General features: G+C 41.3%; 1 protein-coding gene and 1 long non-coding RNA gene across 4 annotated transcripts in view; one reads left to right on the top strand and one right to left on the bottom strand.

Annotated features, from left to right (window-relative positions):
• The window catches only part of PRICKLE1 (prickle planar cell polarity protein 1), a 110,611-nt gene that overhangs the window by 20,734 nt on the left and 71,507 nt on the right, over positions 1 to 18,370 (top strand). Inside the window, exons 1-2 of one of the 3 annotated variants that reach the window (XM_029954885.1) lie at positions 14,928 to 15,223; positions 15,322 to 15,450. The exons of 1 other annotated variant lie outside the window; for it this stretch is intronic. The gene's annotated coding sequence lies outside the window, so the exon portion shown is untranslated. Of the gene's footprint in view, positions 1 to 14,927; positions 15,224 to 15,321; positions 15,451 to 18,370 lie in introns of those variants that run through there. One more of the 3 variants, XM_029954880.1, reaches the window with a different exon arrangement.
• On the bottom strand, positions 9,454 to 11,671 carry LOC115304631. The gene is made up of 2 exons (XR_003914527.1): positions 11,586 to 11,671; positions 9,454 to 9,701 (listed from the first exon to the last, which is right to left on the bottom strand). It is a non-coding gene; the product is annotated as an uncharacterized LOC115304631 (long non-coding RNA).

The following is an 18,370-nucleotide window of genomic DNA, read 5'->3' on the forward strand; positions in this document are numbered from 1 at the left end:
AAGGATGATACAGGATGCATAGATCAGCAAAGGATGACTGCTTTTTAATTTCAAGTCTATGCCCTTTTCTCTAAGACCGCTGAACACTACGATCAATTTCCTTAATCGGCACAGCTGGTACCATAGAAAAATGAAGTATAGGCTGAAAAAGGTTACCTCTAGTGAAAACCTGAGTTAACCAGTCCAGAGAGTTAACTGTAGAATATCCTAAAACTGAAAGTCTCCTGCATCCAACAGGAAGAAAGGAGGCACTAGATGGCAGTCTTAAACTTGAAATGACCTTTCCTCTCTTAAATGCATTACTTGAAAGCATTTACTTCTCTTTCAAATGAACTTGAATTTGAACTCTATTTTATAAAACTTGCAAATCTGAAGACATTACAAAATTTAATGTCACATTATAGATTTTTGGATTTTTTAATTTAAAACAATATATTCAAGGCCCATTGCTGAACTGATTTATTGACTGAGTTTTTTTAATGCCTGTTTCAACTTTACATTTTAGAATGCTGTCAAAAAGCTTTTTATAGACCTTAAAAGTTATGAAAAAATTATGGTATGTTCATAGGGTGGAAAATTATGCAGCTGTTAAAAATAAAGGTACAAAGGTAAAGTATGAACAGATATTCAGGATATATTTAAGGGGAAAAGGCAGATGATAAAATAGTAAAGTAGGATGTGCTCAGTATTTGGGGGAGAAAAGTAAATACTTTTGTGTTAGTGTTTGTATATCTATGTTTGTCTCTGAAAGTTGAGGTTACGAATTTTTCTTTTTGCTTACTATTTTTCTACCAAAAACTGTATGTTTTTTCTGCAGTGCAACCGAGTTCTTTTAATGCACACAATAGTGGGGTACATGGGTAGCACAGTCAGTGAAGCGCCTGACTTTGGCTGCAATCATGATCTCACAGTTCGTGGGTTCGAGCCCTCTGGGCTGCATGCTGACAGCTCAGAGGCTCAAACCTGCTTCAGATTTTGTGTCTCCCTCCCTCTCTCTCTCTGCCCTTCCCCTGCTCGTGCTCTGTCTCTCTCAAAAATAAACAAACATTTTTAAAAATGCATGTAATAGAGTAAAATTGCCTTCCTGATCTAAAATGAACTTCTTGAGGATGCTTAGTGTCACTTCACTTTTTTTCCATCAAGTAGGTTTGCCACCCTGCCTTTTTATAGACTTTATAAGCCTTGTGTATGTTACTATTTACCTGTGGGATTTTTGTCATAATGCAGAAAGTGCTCATCATGTCCCAAAGTATAGCAAAAATGATACTGTACATAGTAGCAAGTTGTATACAGATCTCAAGGATGATTTGTATGTTTAATTTCTTTTTCTTTAGTTTCATCTCCAGGTGGATGCTTACTGGACCAAATTCCTTCCACAGTGAACATTTATTATACACCAAAGATGTACAAATCACATATTATCAGACGTTATAAGTAATGGGTTGTAAGGATGGAGAAGATGAAGTTTGCAGGGGTTATCATGAATTTCTCTTTGTGCTCTTCCTCGTCTCCGTGTGTGTTTGTGTGTGTGTATGCGTGGCTAAACAGGAAGGCATTTCCATCTAAAGATGGCAACCCTAACACTCTGACCTTCAGCCTTGACCTTGATGTCATCTCGAATTAATGTTCCATTATAAGGTGGAGAAAAGTATGATAAGAAAATTATTGAAATACCTTTTAAATTAGCAACAACAATACACCAAAATTTTAATTCCACTTTAGAAATAACCCAGAAACAGTCTGGCAAGACTGAAATTGTCCATACCAGTTTATACCCTAATAGCTTTTATAATGGAAGCTCAAAAAGTACAGTTCCAGTAAAAAGGGGTCAGTGTAGACTTTTGGGGGATATTGGAGATTGTTAAAGAATGTATCCTGCCCTTAACAGAATTCCTGGCACAGAATATGTATTTTGTATGTATTTGTCTGCCAATTGATTGTCTGTCAAGAACATTTGTAGTTTACAATAGATCATTTGGATTGATGGTCTCTATGTACTAAATGTAAAAGTTTTAGAGAAGAGCTTTAGCAAGGTCTAAATCCTCTGAACATTTTGTGAAGGTATGTTGATGGCCCATGAGGCCAGTTAATTTCACTGCAAATGATTATTTTAAATAGTAATAATAGTCTCTTTGCCCCTCATATACAGAATTGGACTAGTAAGGAGGTTAGCTAACCCTTTGGCAAAGATGGTAGGTGAATTTATCCAATTCACTCAGCCTCAGGTCTCTATTTCAGCGCAGAATACATAATTCATCTCTTTATATTTTATGTTCTACATCCTGAAATTTATTTAAAGTCCTTAAAGAAAACAGTTGTGTGCTATTTGTGTTTCTTTGTTGTTGTTGTTTCAAATCATGTTTCTATTTTTACAATAAAGCATATAGGGGTGCCTGGGTGGCTCAGTTGGTTAAGCATTGGACTTTGGCTCAGGTCCTGTCTGACTTCGGCTCAGGTCATGATCTCACAGTTTCCTGGGTTCAAGCCCTGCATCAGGTTCTGTGTTGACAGTTCAGAGTCTGGAGTGGCTTCAGATTCTGTGTCTCCCTCTCTCTGCCTCTCCCCTGCTCATACTCTGTCTCTTTCTTTCTCAAGAATAAACATTAAAAAAAAATTTTAATAAGGCACATAATAGGGCTCAGAAGTTTTTTTGCTTGATGAGTAAATAAATGTTTTTCAAGTGAAAAGCCAAATTTGGGACACCAGATCCTAATGGCTGTATCAACTCCAGGGGGAGTTACTGTCTACTATTTTATCTTTGGTGGCTGGCTGAACATGACACAAAGTGCTTGATGAATGGAGAGACAGAAACAGAGAGTGAAGTTCTTAACTCTAAATAAAATCTCAGAGTTGAAGACTGCTTTTACACACATTCTCATTTAATCCTGGTAACAAACTGTGTGGTTAGCTGTCTAATTTTATAAAGAAGCAGATTCCAAATGGTTGAGAGAATCACACACAGCTCATACATGTTAGCACCAGACGAGAATCCGGGTCATCTTACACCAGTCAGTGCAGTGAGCCCCAGTTTGTGGGAGGTCAGCATTTTGGGTACTCAGGCTGAGACGCCTGTCAGACAGCGCCTCCCCCTCCCTCTGTCTGCCATCGTCCATCCTCCGATCTTCACCATCTATGTCTATCCCTCTATGTTAATAGCCTCAAAACTACCTACTTAATCAAACTAGAAACTTGGAAATTACCCAGACAGCTTGTCTGCTTCACGTTCATTCAGGGACAAGTCCCATCTAATTTGCCTCCTGGACATTTCTGGGACCTGCCATCCTCTTCTTTCCAAGGTTCTGTCGTTTGCCTTAGTTCACGAATGCAGCACGCAGGCTTTGAGCCTCCCATATTGCCCCCTTCACGTTGCAGGGTGATCTATCTGAAATGAAAATCTGAAGGTACCTGGGTGGCTCAGTTGTTTGTCCCGACTCTTGATTTTGGCTCAGGTCATGATGGTTGTGAGTTTGAGCCCCATGTTGGGCTCTGAGCTGGATATGGAGCCTGCTTGGGATTGTCTCTCTGTCCCTTTCCCCTACCCACGAGCACACCATCTCTCTCTCTTTCAAAATTAAATAAATACATTTATTTTGCTTTATTTATGTAAATAAAAAAAGCAAAAGTCTGATTATGCTGCACTTTGTTCAAACTGTGCATCCCCTCCGAGCCCTCCATGGCCTGGCCTTCATGCACCCCTTCCCATATCTCCCCCTGCTCTCTCCCTTCCCTTAACCATCCTGGGTTAGAGTGTTCCCGTGTCTTGCTTTAGTTGCCTCTTTCCGGAGTAGAGCTACAGTTTTCCTTCCCCTCCCCCATGCCCTGTCCCTTATTCTGGCCCATTTTTGGTGAACAGTCATAGAATCAGCCTTCAAAGCCCGAGACTCGGGGGAAAAAAGCTCCCCCGAGGGTAGTTGTAGCTCGTCCATGAGTTCCTGTAGCCCAGTCCTTCTCCAGCACCTGCCCTCCCCAGCCTCTGGGGTCCTGGAATCAGCACTGGTTTAAAAAGAAAAAAAAAACAGCTGAGGAAACTGGCTATAGACAAAGAGCAGGTAGCAGAAAACAAGCACATGCACACAACAAATGGACAGAACCACAGGATTTGGCTGCTTTGGCTGCTGGGGCCGTGGACCCCTAACAAGGGCTGCCTGCGGGGTTTGCCTCTTCTCCACGTCACCATGTCAGGACCCCATTGTGTATTCTGTGCTGCTTTCTTCAGTGTCGGTGAGCCATCGTCTTTGCGACGACCTTTGGAAATGCACCACCTTGGTGGGGCAGGGCGGTTGAGGTGGGACAGTCCTTGCTCTACTCCCCAAAACACACCCTCCCTTCCAGATAGAAGTATTTCTTGGAGTCTCTTCATTCTTAAAGAGATCTCAGACCTCTTCTTCCACCCACTGCTCTCCCCTCTCTTCAACTTGCCTGGCTGATTAGTTTGGAAGAACCCAGTTTAAAACTTTCATTGTTGGGGCACCTGGCTGGCTCAGTTGGTTGAGTGCCCAACTTCAGCTCACGTCATGATCTCACAGTTTGTGGGATCGAGCCCCGCATTGGGCTCTGTGCTGATGGCTCAGAGTCTGGAGCCTGCTTCATATTCTGTGTCTCCCTCTCTCTGGCCCTCCCTCACTCATGCTCGCTCGTGCGTGCTCTCTCTCGCTCTCTCTCTCTCTCTCAAAAAGAAACATTAAAAAAAATAAAAATAGTTTGTTTTTAAAAAAAATTTTGTAATGTGTATTATTTTTTGATAAGTGTATTTTTGGTAAATAAAGAACTGAACTCCTGAACAGCGAGATCATGACCTGAGCTGAAGTTGGACACTTAACCAACTGAGCCACCCAGGTGCCCCAAAACTTTCACCGCCCACAGTCCTGTAGTGCTGGCCAGATGTTCTGTCTGCACAGCTGGAGTTGCTGTTCCCAGAAGAAGTCTGGTGCTTGCCACTGGCCACTCAGATTTCAATAAGTATGGGAAGCCCCATTACGATAGTCACATTTATGTTTGCCCTCGACTATACTAAGTCAGATGTTTATGAATAGTTTTTAAACATATGGATGCCTGTGCTAACGTCTCTTTGGGTTCTTTGTTCACTTTCATTTGCTAGAGCTAATGTTCTTGCCCCCAAATAAAATGTATTTAAATAAATGCAAATTAAATTTAAGTTAATCCCTTTTGCAATAATTGAATTATTGTGCTTTATTACAGATGACATTGAGCTCTACATCTGGATACATTTCAGGAAATGTATCCTTTTGCTTTTGTTTTCATTCCAGTAGGACTTTGGAATCCAAATCTTTCTGAAATTGACCCTCCCCCCCCAAATTTGAATCTTCTTACAACTATCCCTTCCCAGGATATTTCTTTGAATGCTTCAGTCAGGTTTGGGAAATATTGGTCTTCCTAGTTTTAAAAGTATGACCTCAAGAAAGATTTCAGTGGTGCTTTGGAAAGGGACATTTTTCAAAGCAGGAGACAGTTGGTGTGATGAGTCCAATTTCCTTGATGTTATTTCACTTAAGAAATTGCTCCTTATTTAGGGGCACTATACATTCTGGTTTATGCCCATTGTCCGAACATAATAATTAATTGCTTTCTAAATGTGTCCTGGTTTGTGCGATAAATTATGTGTTCTCCCTATCTATATGCTGTTTATCAAACAATTGAGTTTTGGGGGGTCTGTAATTAAGCTTTCCAAAGAAATGCCAAAAAAAAAAAAAAGAGAGAGAAAGAAATTCTTGGGCTTTTAAAAGCTCCAGAATTTATGTAGTTTGAGAAAAAAGCAGTCAGTATTCTTACCCATCCTGCTCGAACTTGGCTTGCCACAGGCAAGTTTCTATTTGTGGCAGTAACTTCATTCTTCTTCCAGAACCATGAAATCGTCCTGATCGCAATTTTAAATTTGTAATTAAATCCACTAAAATTTGAATGCGAGCGGTGTCTTTGTTGGCCATCCAATATTTCTGAGCAGAGCTCTCCCACTGCCTTACAGGTGGTTCCCTTCACCTTCATGTAACGCGTCCTTTCTCCTCTCCTTCTGTGACTTGGGTATTGAGGCTCCTCCTCCTGTGAAGACTTCATATCTCTTCTCCACACCGCAGTGGAGGCTGCCTGAGGTCTTCTGGCTCGCCCTGGTTCTTGTCTGTTATTGACCCCTTACATCGTTGCTTTTTCTTATATTTATTTGTTCATTTCTCCCTTTCTCATTTTTCACTGCCAGTTTTCATATCTCCTCTTAACATCATCTTCCAGAGGGTCTGTATATCTCAGTCCACTGATGTTACTCCTGTATCAAGCCGATTTCAAGTACATTAGCAACTTCTCTTAACTTCCTTTAGTGCTAATATGCAAACAGTATCATTTCAGTTTGCCTTCAGTTACCAGTATATTTTATATGCCCTGGGTGCATGCCCGGCTCAGTCAGTAGAGCACGTGGCTCTTGATCTCAGGATTGTGAGTTCAAGCCGCACGTTGGGTGTAGCGATTACTTAAGAAGATAAAGTCTTTAAAAATAAAAATATCCCATACATATATTTATATTTTACATACCCAAACTCCACTGCCTTTAAATAATCTCTGAGGTTTCTCTGCCCTTTCTCATCTTTTCCTTTGTAATACTAGCGTGACAGCATATTTACTTTGATTTTCCAATACAACAAACGAGATACCTTTGCCTTTTGATTGTTTTGAAAATGGGTGAGACATTACATTTTTGCCTTGCAGCAGCCACCGTTGGTAATTCAGTGACTGTGACAAATTCCCAGAGTGATTTTGAATTAGCAGTATATCTTGGCCATTCTTAGAGATGACTTTTCATAGCTACTGTATATAAACAGTGAGTCCTTATCATTGAAAACAAACGTCTGAAATAGAAAATAAGATAAATTTCCTTATACGCTCTGATAAAGTTCCTGGTGAGGATTTATAACAAATGTGTTAACGTGCAATTGAAAACTATTTGGGGGCCTCTAAAAATATGACTTTTAAATTTAAATCAAATTAACTCATTCATTCTTGGACAGAATAGAGTTAAATTGCCCTTGCACGGAAGATCACGCATTTGAAAACATACATCCGCAGAAGCTAGATGCCATCAGGAAGCTTTCCTGTGACTGCGTGTTACAAAATCTGCAAGTTGAATGGAGTAGAAAATACTACTCCGGGAAGTACTTGGGTGGGGTGGCAGGAAAGTCCAGTAGAAGAAAGAAGGTCAGAAAAGTGACAGGGAGTGGTGAGAAAGGATCTTCTTAATGAAAAATGCCTTTGTCTGCCTATTGTGTTACAATGTTTTAAAATGGACTTTCCCTCACAAACACACACAAAGGGAAAACAGAATAAAGGTTATGACTAAATATATAGCCCCCTTGTTCAGCCAGTGTCCGCCACCTTGCTCTACAGATGACAGTTTATTATCAGTGGTAGGCATTTGAAGGATGTTGGTTGATAAAGTATAACCCCTAAGCCACTTCCCTAACATGATCTTTCTAATATCTTCAAAAAGTTTCCGAGGCTTATCTCGTTCTAATCTTGTCTGGCAGGATGACAAATGCCTCAGGGAAGGGGGAAGGATATAACCTGTCTGGAGAGATTTATAGCATTTCAGACATCACAAATCCTGTATGACATTTTTGTTCTTTTGGGGGATAGGATTCTATTAATATTTTTTATATTTATTAGCACAAGTTAGCCATATGATCACTGGTTATCAGAACTGCCAATAGCACAAGTGTTTTTTTACATGAAAATGGTGCTTTTGACCTGCCAAGATTAAGGGGTATATTTTCCAGAAGCAGACGCACATTCGTTCTTGCCTGATGGTGGTGGCCCCATGTGACCTGCCTGCCCAGGGTTGGGGATTCTGGCCTTAGCTTTGGCAAAGCACAGACATTCCCGAATAACTGCCTAATCCAGAATAAAATATGGAAATAATAAATGCTTGCCCTTACTGGAAAATTGGATCACATATTCTCTCTTCCTCACTCCTGGTCTCTGACATTCTGTCTACACTCTACAACAGATAGTTCCAGACAACAGAAATGGTATAAGTAAGTTTGAATACTGAGTTCAAAGATGAAGACTATATAAACGAGAGATTTCCCATTTTATCGGTGGTACCTAAAAATGTGATTCTCCGCCTTAAGTTTGAAGAACTTACTCCTGTTCATTTCCTTTCCAGTGTGTATAGTATGATTGGTTAGTGTGTTGATTTTGTGAAGTAATGTTTAAGGTGTGTGGATAAAATTGTTTGACTTGCCTTCCAGTTGTGGATTGTATGAAACCCTCCGGCACAGGCTCTAAACTCCCCCGTCCCGCCCCCAGAGCATACTGGATTGTAACTGCCCCCGTCAGTCCATCAGATCCGGTAGAAGCAATTCCAGAACCAGGGTGGGTGGGTTGCCTGTAGCTACCGAAAGACAGAACAGGATGTTTGCCTTCACGTGGAAAGTCTTAAGTGGGTTTTATTTTGGTACATTACATTTTTTTTAAATATTTATTTATTTTTGAGAGAGAGAGAGACAGAGTGTGAGTAGAGGAGGGGCAGAGAGAGGGAGACAGAATCCAAAGCAGGCTCTAGGCTCCAAGCTGTCAGTACAGAGCCCAATGTGGGGCTCGAACTCCAGAACCGCAAGATCATGACCTGAGCCAAAGTCCAACACTTAACTGAGAGAGCCACCTAGGCGCCCCTGTTTTGGTACATTTTAATTATATGTGTTTAAGCATCTTGATATCGAAGTAACTCTTGTGAATATAAGAAATAACTCTTATATAAGAAATAACTCTTGTGAATATAAGATCTCTGACAGCAGGGCGTCTGGCTGCTTCAGCAGAACGTGTGATTCTTGATTTCGGAGTTGTGACTTGGAGCCCCATGTTGGGTGTAGAGATTAGTTAAAAAAATAAAATCTTTGAAGAAAAAAAAAAGATCTCTGACCGCCCACATGGATTGTATCGGTTAATGTGGCTTTCTAGAAGCCACTAGCTAACAGTTTGAAATGAGATATGATGGCAGTGACAAGGAAGGAAAAATGATTTCTTTGTAGGAGTTTCCATGCTGGCCTCACACTTTACAGAGGCCTGAACTCCTTATCCTTTTATTGGGTCTGGGGGTAGAAGTGCTCCTTTTTCAAACTTAGTGCTCCCAACTTCTTAATTTTCTGCAGAAATGTACTCTCTTCCATTGCAGCCTGAAAGCTAGGACTTCTTACAAATCAGAAACGTATACAACCAATCATGCAATTCGGAACACCTGGTTAAATGTCAGATTGAAAAAAAAATTGCTGCCTGTTAGCTAGCTAGCCCTTTCACTCAGAAAAGTAACTGATGCCATATACTTGCACTTTCAACCATGTAACCCCTGCCTCCGCGGTTTAGCTTCTCTCCCCCGCGGTTTATCAGCCCTGTGTATCAGCTCTGGCTCTTCTGTAGGAAACGAGGTTCTTTAAAAGAAGATAAGGTCATAAACCCCAAGAAACAGCACTTTATTACTTTCTGTAAGACGACTTTTAAAACAGAGTGTTTCTTTGTAGCTTAGTGACCCAAAGGCATCAGGACGGCTGTCCCCGCGAGCTCGCGAGCCAGCGCCCGCTCCTGGCTGGCATCTGCCGGCCCGGGGTAGAGCCGGCTCTGGGACCAGACAAGCAGCGTCCTGTTGGAGACCTTCACTGCTTTTTCCACAACAGCATCGGAATTTTCCTAAGGCAGTTTCACATCTGGAATTTTAAAGAAAGTTTGCCCTTCAATAAAATGGCAGTAAATCTTAGGGAACATGGTGCCTTTTTTGTTTTAATTAACCTGGCATTTCTCTGCTAAACTATTAACAAATTATTGGCTGTTGCCTCCCTGGTCCACCCTTCATGGGAATAATGGAGAAAGAGAAGAATTATGAAATGCTCTTTTGTGTGTTACTTTGAATTAAGGTGGTATTCATATTTCACAGGGCATCTTCTACATTTCTTATGTAAGAATATGCAGACCCTAATGTAAGGCCTAACTATTACATTTTATTAATGCAAAAATCGAGTCATTTTCTTATGAAAATATGGAGTTAGTATGATTAAACAGTATTGAAACACATTTCTACGGAGTGGCTTGTGTGTGTGACATGCCTTTATTCGGTTTTTAGAGACACTGTCTTTATTTGAAAACCTGCTTGGGAGGCTGTCATCACTACAGTATGCCAATTACTGAGCATGTGAACGATCTCTCTAAAAGCCAGTTTTAATGACTCCAGCCTGCTATTAGAATAGTCTAATCAAATTCTGAAAGTGACAATTACTTATTTTAAAATGTCAAAGCTGTTCACTTTTTGATTGAAAAAATTGTGATGATTTTGAAATAAGTGTCTTAGCATGTGTTTGAGGAGCCTTTTTAAATATATATATAAAGAGAGAGAGAGCGAGAAAGAGAGAGAAACTTTTCATGGTTACATAAAACAATCATGAAACCTAGAATTTTGATTTGCCAATTTTATAAAAACAAGATGTCTCCCACAGAAACCTCAGAATTGTAATAACTCAAGTGTTCTACACGTTGTGCATGACAGATAACGTAAGAATAGATCCCGTCCTTCCAGTGTCTCAAGCAACTTTTAGACAGACGTGGACATCTTTAAAAATAGAGCATTTGCAGGAAGGAAGGGAGGATCATATGAGACCAGGTGCTATACAGTCTGGAGTTGTGTTTGCTATTTGGGTTATTAATTTGCCCCCAGATTTTGAGGGAGGCATCTGGTGTGTGTGTGGGGGGGGTGGATAATTCCAAAGCAGAGCTCATCCCCTGCTCTCGCGAGCAGAGATTTGAACTACTTGAGCTTGCAAGTTGTTTAGAATTCGAAATGCATTTTCCCAGATGAACAGTGTGGCCAGGTCCAGTTAGTTCACTTGCTTCCTTCATCTGTCCTTTCCTTCATCTATCTGCTTCCTGGGTTGTTCCTCAGTCCAGGCCCTGTTCCCAGGCCGGTCCACAAAAGGTTAGAGTGCGTATGTTTTGAATAAACTGACCTTATTTCAAAAGCATTCAACCATTTCCTAAGAGGCTTAGCTTGGTGCAGCTAGGATGAAGTTTCTGGTCCCGTGGCCTAATTAATTAATGACCTGTTGTGGTGTGTGTCCTGCCCCGAGTGTAAGCTCTTTGAAGGCAGGGCAGTATTTCCTTCTAGCCTGGATACCTGGCACATTGTAGACGCTTAGAAATATTTGTTAAATAAATTCTGCATTGTCCATTTGAATGCACTTTGAAGCCTATAGTGAGGTTTTGTGTAGTAGAAATTTAAGAAGCCAGGATTAGCTGCATAGATTTCATGACTAATTGTAGAACTCATTTGTTCGGTCATGTCATCAAGATTTATTGAGGCCCTATTTTGTGCCAGACCCCGTATCTGAATAAGAGTCAGGATGCAGGAGCACGGACCTGAAGCCAGACTCCGTGTTTGAACCCTGACTACTATACCCGCTAGCTAGATGCTCTCAGGCAGGTCCCTTAACCTCTTCCGGGAAGTGGGGGTAATAATAGTCCTCCCTTAAAGGACTGTTGCAAGGATTAAATTAATCTTTTGGTATATAATGCTTAGGTTCTGTATAGGTTTTAGTCCTTACTATTGTGGCTGTAGGGGTGGCAGTGAGTAGAAAGAACAAAGGCAGGCATGTCGTGAGATGGAGCTGCACAGATAGTTAGGACCACGTCTCTCAGTTCTGGCTTCATCGTCTGCCCAGGGAAGCAACTGAAAACCTGTTAAGCTGGGGGAATGGAGTCATTAGCGTTTGCCTGTGCCAAGGCCAGAGACCTCCTTTTGGGAATCAAGAAGCAGTTGCCTAAGGCACCCTCATAAGTGACCACTTGAACATAACCAGTAGGACGCTATGTCTGGATCATAGACAAGAATATTGATTGCATTCAGTAACTAAGCGGGGTGGTAAATGTTTGCTTACCTTCAAAGTGGAATTAAGAGACACATGGTATCACAGATGTACCTTCCGGTTATTTGAAAAGAAAATCAAATTTGGTGATGAAATACTAAAAGGTATAATTCTTTTTACTCCCTGGGCCCCTTAGAATAATGGAAGGTTTATAAGCACTGGGAATAAGGGTAAGGTTACTGCTCATTATAACTAACCAAGTAGATTATGAAGATGCTATATAGAAATAATGGTCATTCTAGAAATATTCTAGAAGGGCAGCTTTAAAAAGCAATTTTTTAATAAGTAAACTTCATTTTTCATTGTTAAAATATTTAGAATATATTTAGGATATACTTACAAGTATCCATTTGTTGTATTTCACAATTATGTGTTAAACCATAAAAACCTAAAATGAGAAAAATTTCAACCCTGAGCTCTTGTGTCATTTGAAACTTGACAAAACATTGGAAATAATTATTTTTGTGCTTCCTTATATAAAAAATTAGTTATGTCTGTGTAGTACTCAGGTACATATATGTTGTGAAAGATGTTAAATTTTAGAGGTAGAATAAGAAAAGCAAAGAAAAGAAACGCTGCTAAACTGGTTTTATATTCCACATAAAGACTTGGGTTTCCACATATTTAAACACAATAATAATATTTAAGTCCTCCAAAAAAATTTGGGCTAAATTTCTTCTATTTTCCTCTATATCGTATTGGAGTTTGCATATTTTACAAGAGTTTGGAGATTTTTTTTTTAAGCCACCCCCCAAAAGTGGTGTCTGAATTGCACTACCTAGTAAAGTACCCTGGATAGAAGGGAAAAAAAGTTCTAGGTCCATTCTGTTTTCTTCAAATAGGAGGAATTTTCATTTTAATGCTCATTATTGCCAAGTGCCTTAGGGAAAGAGTTGCTGAAGGGAATGTGAGCCTCAGTTTTAGGGGAAATGTCTAGGTCTTAAAACTTCCACCATGAATTTGGATTTGTTGGCATTAACAGACTGATTCCCTTTTTTCTCTTGGTTTTGGCTAAATGTCTTGTTTAAACTTGAACTTTCCTCTTTTTCATAGGAATTTGCCCGGCCTCATGTGACGCTTTTGCTGCGGTATAGCTTGCTAGTTCCTCCACGGAATGACTTGGGGACTGTTAACGAGTCTAAAGGGAAACACAGAGGTCACCTCTCACCTTGTGAACACATCAGTGTCCTCTTCCAGATTCCTTTTTAAAAGATAATTAGGGAAATACGTTTCCATCATTTTCTTGAAAATCATGTCTTTTTCTAAGTACAATTTTAGTCATTTTTGTAGTGTTTTACTTAATTCTAAAAGTTTCCACTTAAAATGATCAGTTATTTTACTTGCTCATTCGTCTTTTCTAATTTCTTTACAATAAGAACGTTAGGTACTGCATAATGAGCACGTAATTCATGCCAGGCTTATGCACATTATCTCTTTTAATGTCACAATAATAAGGAAAACGAATTTAGTTCTAAGACCCTTAATAGTATCAGCTTCCTCAGTGGTTACCACAACCCGATGGGTATTTTTATTACTCCCATTTTTCAAAGGAGGAAACTGAAGCAGACGTTCCGAGACTTGCCGCCTAGACCCTCAGGGTCTAAGTGGCAGAACCAGGCTTGAACCAGGTAGTCAGCCATCCAACTATATTCTCTTAATGGCTGTGCTGTGGCACATTTCACTCCCTCACATCCCGATTACCTGTATTTTACAGGTGAGTAAATGATCTGAGAGAGGTTAACTACTTGCCCAAGAAGACAAATCTGGGGAGACATCTTTCCTTCTGATTCTAGAGGCCCATGTATTTCGATGCACATATTTGTTTGGAAAAAGAAAAAAATGGAAAAAGAAATTGGGGGTGGCAAATATTCACGTTCTTTTTTTTAATTCTTTAATGCTTATTTATTTTTGAGAGAGAGACAGAGCGCTAGGGTCGGAGGGGCAGAGAGAGAGAGGGAGACACAGAATCTGAAGCAAGCTCCAGGCTCTGAGCTGTCAGCACAAAGCCTGACAGGGTGCTCGAACACATGGACAGCAAGATCATGACCTGAGCCAAAGTCAGATGCTTAAACTTAACTGACTGAGTCATGCAGGCGCCCTGAAATATTCATGTTCTAAGACACCACTTCCCTGTCCACCATAAACTTGTGTTTACTCGGCTTTAGAATGGGGTTTTTATGTCCACTCCCGATGGAGCCGCTGCTGGCTGCTACTGCTCACAGTGGCCTGAGCCCTGCTCTGTTAACGTCCTCTATTGCTTTTCAGAAAAGGAGGAAGCTATGCCTCCTTCTTGGCACAGATGCCCCTGGTGCTGGTGACCTCTTGGGAATCGTGGTTTCGGTGACTTTCCTGCTAGTTCCTACGATGAGGTTGGCCATACTGATAATGACAATAAAAGCAACAAATGTTACTCACACCTGTGGGACACTTCCTCAGTTCTAGACCCTGGACTAAGCACTTTGCATTCATTATCTTTGATCTTCACAGCCCTCTATGGTGGATACTATTATTCTGTCCATTTTACAGAAATAGAAAATAACATATAATGCTCAAGTTATAATGACTAAGCACCTGAAAGTATACAGGTAGTGAATAGCTAAGGGAGATTTCAGTCAGTCTCTGTCATTCTTTACAAACCTCATCTCTTTCTGGGGCGCCTGGGTGGCTTAGTCGGTTAAGTGTCCGACTTTGGCTCAGGTCATAATCTCGCAGTTCATGAGTTGGAGCCCCACATCAGGCTCTGGGCTGACAGCTCGGAGCCTGGGCCTGCTTTGGATTCTGTGTCTCCCTCTCTCTCTCTGTTCCTCCCCCTCTCACATTCTGTCTGTCTGTCTGTCTGTCTGTCTGTCTCTCTCTCTCTCTCTCTCTCTCTCTCAAAAATAAACATTAAAAAAATCAGAAAACCCTCATCTTTTTAAGTCACATGCCATCCCGTAGGTGAAGAATCATCATAATGACTCAACATTCCAGAACCAGAGTGAAGGATTTTGATGCGATGGAGTAGTGTGGATCAGCTACTTCTTAGCAACTGGTTTTAAAATTCAAAATCCTTCCTTATGTTGATTAAAAACCGTATGGTCTCTGCCTGTGAAATTAACTGAGCTCTAGCACTGAACCCACCCAAAAGCAGACAGTCACCCGGCTTCTTTTCCCAAGGGAGGATGTCCAAATAAACATCTCTTCCTCCCTTGGGCCACACACAGAGAGCAGAAAGCGACTTGGAGCTGTTGGCCCTAATGTGTGTGTTTCTCTGCTCTGCTCTCCTCCTTCTGTATTTATTTGCTACCATACGGAGGTGGTGCTCTTATTCCTCACAGGTGGATCAATATTTACAGCCATTCAGGGGAGACATTGGCTCCTCCCATACCGTAGGCTGCTGTGTAACAAAAGCCTGTTTTTCTCGGGTTCTTCACAGCTGCTAACAGAAGGGCAGTTAGAGCGACCAGGAGCTTTGAAAGATGGCCATTTCAAAGGAATCCTGTTTGGAGCACTCACAGCCGCCTTCCTGTTTGCTAGGAAAGGAAACTAACCCTGCTGCACACAGGTATGAGGCCCAGAAGGCGGATATGGAGTTTACGGTAGACGTTCGTTTCTCCATCTTTGTTTTCTCTCATGATCGCCTCAACATTCTGATGTGTGGTCACAACCATCTGTACAATTATAGTTATTTAACCTGTAAGTCTAAAATTGAAGGTTGCCTAGGTGCATATTAACAAGGGTGGTGCTGATAAATAAAAAACAGAGGCAGCTGATCACAACAGCGTTTTTAAATTAATGAATGTGATTGGCTTTAATTATCAAAAAAATACATATGTCTAGCAGGCTTCCTCAATAAGACTCTTTTATGCTGACTGTGGCACATTTTTCCTCAAATAATTGCAGAGCTCAGCTTTATCATTAAGCAGATGGTTTCTATTAATTCCCAAGGAAAGTAAATGATTGCAATTAACCATATACTCAAAACTCGAAGATTTTAGAGTTCAGCCCTACAACTTCAGGCATGAATCTGTGTCATCTTTTTTTCAAGGGATGCAAAGAACAGGAACCCTTCTGACAAGTTTATAATATCTCTCACGATATATAGGGGCTTTTAAAGTCATTTTGAGAAGCCTCAAAGCTAAGTTACACTAAATCCCTGTTGCCTGGCTCGTTCTAAATTTTTGTAGTGTTTTTCGTCTCTTAACTTTTGTTGTGTTGGTAGTGACAAGGAGGTAAAAATATTCTAGATAAATTTGAGTACCAGCTGAAAAGAGTTTAAAAAAACTGTAAATTCAGTTAGTACCCTAGAGGTTATTTCTTTTAAGGAAATGTCCTTTTGGGCGACACGCGAGGTTATCTCATTGGCCGTTTCAACGAGAAGAGAGATACACTGGTGGAGAATATCCCCATGCAAGTCCACAGCCCCCTCTCCAGCCCCATCAAATAAACTAATGTTTGCAGTGGATTTCTGCAAACTTGTTGATTTTACCCATATAATACTGATTTCTCTCTTAAAGTTCAGTCATTTGCTCAACGGATTTTTGCTTGGGTGGGTTACTGTGCATGAGGGGCTGGGGCTGGAAGGAGAAAAAGGATTTTGTTCCTGATCCCGGGGCCTTATGACGCAGGTAAGCCGTGGCAGCTGGATCCCGGCTGAGGCACCTCAGCACACGGCAGGTGTCAGGGAAGAATCAGCAGAAATAGCACTTCCACTAAGGCTGGAAGGATGATTAGAACTTTTCCAAGTGGTAGGCAAGGTGATGAGGGAAGAGGGTGTCAGGGAGGCCCCAAGGCAGGGTCGGTTCAGGGACCTCTCAGCTAATTAGATGTTGCCAGAATGCAAACTTCAAGGAAGAGTGTTGGAAGCTCAGGTCAGACTGGTCGGCGGAGGCCGGGTAAATGATGCCCTTCGTGTCTTGCTAAGGGGAGTTAAGATTTTATCCTGAAGGCGATAGTCTTTGAGGCAGCAGTCCAGAGAAAAGATAGATTGGAGGAGGTGACACCAGACTGGGGCGATGAGTGAGCAGTCTATTGCCAAACCTAGGGAAGAGAGAGAAAGGAGTCTACGGTGACTTCCGGGTTTCTGGTTTAGACAATGTTGGAGGTGGCATGTGTGTTCTATGAGAAAGGGACTGTGAATGGAAGGAGAAAGCAGAGGGTGCCTTTGAGTCATCCAAGTGGAGGTAGTCGGTATGCAGGGGCGGAGGTGGAGGGTAATGGTGCTACCCATGCGGTCCCGAGTGTGAAGGAGACCCATGACTTTGGGCCACCGTAGGCCCTAGCCCGAGGACTCTGCACGCGGCTCATGCAGGCATGTCAGGGCAAGCTTCCCAGAGATGGATACTTTAACCTTTGGTTCCTCCTTGGGCTTTTTAAACTTTTTATTTTGCATTCACACACTCTTTGGTGTGGATGATGCTGTAGCTTGTTTGGTATATGTTCTTACCCCCTGACCAAATGTCAGCCGTATACATGGTGACCCACGTGCCTGAGAACACCAGGAAAGGAGGGCCGCTGGGTGGGTGCAAGTTGTTTGTTAATGGTGCTCCTAGTAGTTCTATTCTGGCTTCCTATGGGGGAGAGACGACCCTTATCAGGAAAGCTAGAAGCCACACAAGCTGTCTCCCTTCTTACACCAAGTCATGGAACCTTCTGAGACACAGATGTGCCGACTTAGCATTAGTTTAAACTGGACATGGACTTAGGACATTAAACTGGACATTAGTTTAAACAGGACAGCACATTCTCTCTGAAATAATGATCTGTGTCTTCCTCACCTCCTCTGCAAACACTGGCTCAGCTCAAACCCACCTCCTCCCTCTCTGACCACATGTCCTGAAAGTGAGCCTGCCCTTGCTGCTTGGAACTTAGTCTTTAGCACCTTCCCTTGCCACTTAGCTGACCTGCTGTATGCAGTTAGTTATTCTGGTGTGCATGGATAACTTACACTTTTTCTAGATTGAACTGTCCTCATGGAATTAGCCTCTATTATCTTCTTTGGGTTCCCTACTCTGTCTTTTATAGAGTGCGTATGCTTAGGAAGAAGATAATAAATATTTTTGTGTTAATATGTTAGGGGGACTTAAAGATATAGGCTATGCTTTTTTCTACTGCATATACCATGAGTGTTTAACATTGACTTTCTTCTTGGGGCGCCTGGGTGGCTCAGTGGGTTGTGTCTGACTTCAGCTCAGGTCATGATCTCATGGTTCATGGGTTCGAGCCCCACATCAGGCTGTGTGCTGACATCTCAGAGCCTGGAGCCTGCTTCCGGTTCTGTGTCCTTCTCTCTCTGCCCCTTCCCCTCTCATGCTCTGTCTCTCTCTCTATCAAAAATAAATAAAACATTAAAAAAAAATTTTTAAAAAACATGGATTTTTTTCTCTCATAAATTAATATTTTCAGTTATAAACCTAGCTGCCTTTATTAGATACATAGTATTATTTTTTAAAGTTTATTTATTTTGAGAGTGAGAGCAATTTCGA

This window comes from Suricata suricatta, chromosome 10, assembly GCF_006229205.1.
Source record: "Suricata suricatta isolate VVHF042 chromosome 10, meerkat_22Aug2017_6uvM2_HiC, whole genome shotgun sequence".
In the NCBI taxonomy this organism is placed as follows: Eukaryota; Metazoa; Chordata; class Mammalia; order Carnivora; family Herpestidae; genus Suricata; species Suricata suricatta.